Source organism: Microcaecilia unicolor, chromosome 3, assembly GCF_901765095.1.
Source record: "Microcaecilia unicolor chromosome 3, aMicUni1.1, whole genome shotgun sequence".
NCBI lineage: Eukaryota > Metazoa > Chordata > Amphibia > Gymnophiona > Siphonopidae > Microcaecilia > Microcaecilia unicolor.
In genome coordinates, this window is record NC_044033.1 from 449,363,583 (window position 1) to 449,370,189 (window position 6,607).

Here is a 6,607-nt window from a genome sequence, read left to right on the forward strand (position 1 = left end):
TAATTCAGGCTAATTATTAGATTACAAAGCAAATTCCTTAAATAAGTTTTAATATGTTTTTAAGAAACTGAAAATAATTTGAAGTGGTGAGCAAAGTAATCTGAACATCTTTACTAAGACAGGCTGCTCGAGAGAAAAAAAGGTTATCTAAAAACCTAATTTTTTCATAATTTTTAAAGAAGGAAGGGTAAATAGGGCTTTTGATTTAGTAGCCCTAGATTTTTTGGGAGAGAGAACAAAATGAGCTAAAAAAATACAATGGGGCTAACGCAGATTGCTATATAAAAATGGCAACAAAATTTAAACAGCATTCTTGCATGGACTGGTAGCCAATGACTCTGTGTAAAATAATGAAACAGACTATCAAACTTTTTCAAAGAATATATCAGGCGGAGCGCAGTGTTCTTTTTTTTTTTTTTTTTTTTTTACTTTATCTTTATTAAATTTCACATATACAGTCATGAATAAATCTTGAAATAAGAAAAATAAGCTGACATTATGCAATGAAAAAAAATCATAAATATATATATATATATATATATATATATATATATATATATATAAATAGGGGGAAAAATACATGTCACTTATTAGTCCAGTCCTGAATTTGGGGGGGGGGGGGGGGGGGGGGGGGAGAAAAGAGATCAAACAAATCGCGGGAAAAAAAAGAAACAAATAATCTAATCACAAGAATACACTCCTAGAAAGCAGATACTCACGTGAAGAACACAACGAAAAAGATGTTCCACTCCATGTGAAAACTCAAAAGAGTAAAACCATTCTTCCCAAGATATATCTTCCGTACCTTGGTACAGTCAATGGTAATAAGTCATCTGGACTACTGTAATGCACTGTACACTGGCTGCAAAGAACAGACTATCAAAAAAACTCCAAACAGCCCAGAATACCGCCGTCAGACTCTCATATTTGGAAAAACCAAATATGAAAGTGCAAAACCCCTAAGAGAGAAACTTCACTGGCTCCCACTCAAGGAACGAGTTGCGTTCAAGATCTGCACTATTGTACACAAAATCATTCACACAGATGCCCCAATCTACATGCTAAACCTTGTGGACTTGCCTCCCAGAAAAGCCATAAGATCATCCCGCAAATTTCTCAATCTGCACTTCCCCAGCTGTAAAGGATTAAAATATAAGCTGATACACCACCTTCTCTTACATGAGCACGCAGTTGTGGAATGCATTACCAACAGCCCTGAAAGCTATTGATGAAATAACTAACTTCCGCAAATCTCTGAAGACACATCTATTCAAGAAGGCCTACAAAACTACCTCACCAACTCACCCAATTATTTCAGTCCACCTTATATCCTGCCTAACACCTTCCTTCTCTCTTCCCTCACCTAATCTTTGTACACTACTAATTGTATCTGATATCATGGAATGATTATGTCATAACCAAACTCTGTAAGCCACATTGAGCCTGCAAATAGGTGGGAAAATGTGGGATACAAATGCAATAAATAAATATTACATGAGAACGTGACCAATATTTCAGGACTGTTTTTCCTCAGACTCCGGCAATCCAGCCTGTCCTTGTGCCACAGTTTTATTGATAAGATACAACACAAGTTGAGAGAGTAAAAATAAATAAAGGTCTCATTATTATATCTTTTAACACATTTGGAAATTTTAACAAAAAGGTAGCTCCAAAAGCCACCACTCGTGGCCTCATCAAAAGAAACTGCTTGCGTCGTTTTTGAGTAGCTTTAGTCACGTTTGGAAAATTTCTTTCAAATTTCAGAAGGTAGTTTCCCTATGCCTAAAATACAAACAGATAATGTAATCCTGATCATAGTCCAATGTGATAGTAACCACCAAAGTTAATGGAATGACTAGCTGCTCTTTAGATGACTCAAAAAAAAAAAAGCAGTCAAATTCAAACAATTGTGAGAAATGCATAAGAACATAAGAGTAGCCATACTGGATCAGACCAATGGTCCTTCTAGCCCAGTATCCTGTTTCCAAACAGTGGCCAAGCCAGTTCACAAGTAACTGGCAGAAACCCAATTCGCAGCAACATTCCATGCTGCCAGTCCGGGGGCAAGCAGTTGCTTCCCCATGTCTGTCTCAATAGCAGACTGTGGACTTTTCCTCCAGGAACTTGTCCAAACCTTTTTTTAAACCCAGATACCCTAACTGCTGTTACCACATCCTCTGGCAAAGAGTTCCAGAGCTTAACTATTAGTTGAGTGAAAAAATATTTCCTCCTGCTTGTTTTAAAAGCATTTCCATGTAACTTCCTTGAGTGGCCCCTAGTCTTTGTACTTTTAGAACAAGCAAAAAATCGATTTACTTGTACTCGTTCTACACCACTCAGGATTTTGTAGACCGCAATCATATCTCCCCTCCGCCGTCTCTTTTCCAGATGAAGAGCCCTAATCTCTTTAGCCTTTCCTCATACGTTATCATTTTGGTCGTTCTTCTTTGAACCTTTTCTGAGATTCGGCAACCAGAACTGAATGCAGTACTCAAGGTATGATACAGAAGCGTTATAGTATTTTCGGTCTTATTCATCATCCTTTCCTAATAATTCCGAGCATCCTGTTTGCTTTTTTGGCCGCCGCAGCACACTGAGCAGAATATTTCAGCGCATTATCTACGACAACACCTAGATCCTTTTCTTTATTGCTGACCCCCAAGGTGAACCCTAGCATCAGGTGACTATGATTCGGATTATTCTTTCCAATGCGCACTACCTTGCATTTGTCCACATTAAATTTCATCTGCCATTTGGATGCCCAGTCTTCCTGTAATATTTCACAGTCCACACGTGTTTTAACTTGAATAGTTTTGTTTCTGCAAATTTAATCACCTCGCTCGTCATTCCGATTTCCATGTTATTTATAAATATGTTAAATAGTACCGGTCCCAGTACAGATCCCTGCGGCACGCCACTGTTCACTCTCCTCCATTGAGAGAAATGACCGTTTAACCCTACCTTTTGTTTTCTGTCCAATAACCAATTCCTAATCCACACCAGAACCTTGCCTCCTATTCCATAACTCTTTAATTTTCTCAGGAGTCTCTCATGGAGAACTTTATCAAAAGCTTTCTGAAAATCTAGATACACTACATCAACTGGCTCGCCTTTATCCACACGTTTGTTCACGCCTTCAAAGAAGCATATTGGTGAGGCAAGACTTCCCTTGACTGAACCCTTGCTGACTCTGGCCCAGTAAACCATGTTTTCTGTCATTTTATTCTTTATAATAGTTTCTACTATTTTGCCCAGCACTGACATCAGGCCTACCAGTCTGTAATTTCCTGGATCACCCCTAGAACCCTTTTTAAATATCAGCATCGCATTGGTCACCTCCAATGTTCAGGTACTATGGATGATTTTAACGACAGGTTACATTTTACCAACAGCAGATCAGCATTTTCAAGCTTGAGTTCTTTGAGTACCCTTAGATGTATGCCATCTGGTCCAGGTGATTACTACTCTTTAATTTGTCAATTTGGCTCAGTACATCTTCCAAGTTCACCGAGATTCTTTCAGTTCCTCTGCAAAATCAAGTAAACACACTAACACAGCTTTCTTTCTTATGTGTAATCTTTGTCAAATATTTTGATCAAGCTCACTTTCTCTTGATAGTACAAATTGTGATCCTGAGTATCTTATACTATTGTAATATCACTTACTTGGGCTCTTCAAAACAACCACTAAAATGGTTACAGACCATTCAGAACACTGCACTCATTCAAATCCTGGTTCAGGTCCAGTTTGAATGAATACTAACAAGATAGGTTTTACAAGTTTTGATAGAGTCTAATACTATGGGATTAATAAGTGCATACAAATTTGATAGGTAAAAGGTCATGATCTATTTTGAGCCAATGATAATTTGGGCAAGTCACAGGATATTATACCTTGTATGAAACGCGTCACTGCTGAGTCTCTCTCATGACTTTTATGAAGGTGTTACACCTACATACTTGCTGGGTTGGTGTTGCTGAGGTGTGTTGTTGCCATTGCTTGAAAATTGTTGGAACTGTCTATATTTTATTTGACAGTAGCACATTATGCAATTAAATCCTATGACCACAGACATTTGTTTCCCTACCCCCACCCCCAGTTCCACTCCCAAAAGTAAAGAAATGTGCACAAGACCTGAATACTTAATATATAGTTTTTGAGTGCTGGAGATTTAGCTTGTGGTCTGAGGAGGAGTAAAAAAGTTTATTTTTCTGTTAGTGTTAGTGAAGGTGTTGTGGCAGTTTCTCTTCTCATGCCAGCATGGGACAATCCAGGGGGTGTTTATTGTATTGGAAAGATGGGTTCACAACTGCCCAGTACCTGGTTGGCTTGCAGTGAGGCCTACTGGGAAACTGGCAATCCTTGAATCACCAGGGCGCTTGCACTAATATTATCATTTTCTACAAAGAAAATAAGGTTAGGCATAGGCAGCAGAATAGGATGGCTATAAGTGTCATGGCCCTACCAATTTTTTTCTGCCCCCAGCAACCAGGAAAATGGAGGGCAGCATCAGAGCTTGGTTTGTTTGGCCGTTCCAAGCAAATACATGTTCTTCTGTCCCTTCATTTTAGTTTTTACTGGTGATGTGCAGAACCAATATATGGCACTCCTCCAGGCCCCATTCTAATCGCTGTGCAAAATATTGATTTTTTTTTATGCAGCTGAGTCCTAATGCAGTAACTTATTTGCATGTTATTGTGACACTTGGGTCCACTTTTCCTTGCCTGTGCACATTTTTTGCATGCAAATTATCCACATTTTTTTTTTTACACATCTGTTAGGGGCCTGTGTGCTGAATCTCTGTGCAAGGATTTAATGCACATCAAATTACAACAGCCTTTATTCAGTGAAAAAATAGTGCACCTATGTTGGATTTATAATAGGGGATAATCTAAATCTTAGGCTGCCTGCATATGCATTTACAGCGTAGTTAAAGCAGGAATGGGGTAGGGGGATAGAGAGAAGCGATGATATGAATAGAAGAACATGGCACAAAACCGTACAAGACACCATGATGCAACTTATACCAGCTGTATCACAACAAATATGGGAAAGACATTCAGAACACAAGGTTCACATTCATACTTCTCTATGAATGATATGTAACATTCTTCACATTTTTTAAATTTATATTGGATCATGTGCATCAGTGAAACATGTCAGAAATTAAGGACATGTTTCAGTCTTCATAGACATGACATAAACTACTACAGAAAAAGAAAAGAAAAAAAACAGCTCTGGAGGTGAATATTTCTCAAAAGAAGATCACTCTCTTAGTGACCTTATAAGAAACTTCAGCGCACAAGAATGAAAAACATTTGAAACTGGGATAATCAAATACTTTGAAATAGATGGGAAAAGTACTTGGAAAAACTGGCCTTCTTAAATCATGATCAGAAATAGAGCCTTTCAACTGCACTATTATCTCATCACCTGCATCTACCCCTTACCTCTTTTAGAAGTCCTTTTATTAAGCTGCATTACAAAGTGGCCGTAGTGGGCCCTTCCACAGGTTTGGCCCCTGCACTATGGCCATTTATTCCACAGCTGTAAAAATGGCCTTTTTCTCTTTTTTTGTATTAGTGGCCATACGGTAATATTGACATTAGAATGTGGCTATTAAAAAAATTATAATAATAATTAGCACGTATTGCCACCCATTGTAGGCAGTAAGGGCTCACATGCTGTACCTGCTCTAAGCAGTTAGTGCATGGTAGTGTAGGTGTGCTAACTGATTATTACCTAGTGAGGTAATTAAATTTGCTGTTGACACAAAGGGGCTCACTTTCGAAAGAGAAAAATGTCATAAAGCACTACTTGGACAGATTTCTTCTCTAAAAGTCCAAATCGGTGTTTTCGAAACCTGTTTTGCAGACATTTATCTATGTATTTCATCTGCAGTGCGTCCAAATCACAAGGGGGCGTGTCAGGAGCATTTCAAAGGCGGGATTAGGGTGGACTTAGTGTATGCCTAACACTTATATGTTTTACAGCCATAATAGAACAAAACGAAAACATCTTGGGAGAAAACAATGTTTTTGTCTAGACCTGTTTTCAGAACGAACAAGGCACAAAAAGGTGCCCTAACTGACCAGATGACATCCCCTTATTCTCCCAGTGGTCACTGACCCCCTCCCACCCCCGAAAATGTGAATAAAAGTGGTATTTTCCAGCCTCTGACATCCTCAGATATTATAGCCAGGTCCATTAGAACAACATACATGGAGTAGTGTAGTGGTGGGTGCAGTGCACTGCAGACAGGTGGACCCAGGCCCATACCTCCCCCTACCTGTTACACCTCTAAAACTCACTGGAAACCCACTGTACCCACATTTAGGTGTCCCCTTCACCCATACAGGCTATTGTAGTGGTGCACGGTTGGTGGTAATGGGTTTTGGAGGGCTCAGCAGACAAGTTAAGGGAGCAACGATGAGCTATGTACCTGGGAGCATTTATATTAAGTCCACAGCAGTGCCTTCTAGGGTGCCCCATTTCTTTCCTGGGATGTCAGGGGGACCAGTGTGCTAAAAATGATGGCCCCTTCCTACATCCCAATGGCTTGATTTTTCTCTGTTTTGCATGTGTACTGTTTTTTTTTTTTTTTTGG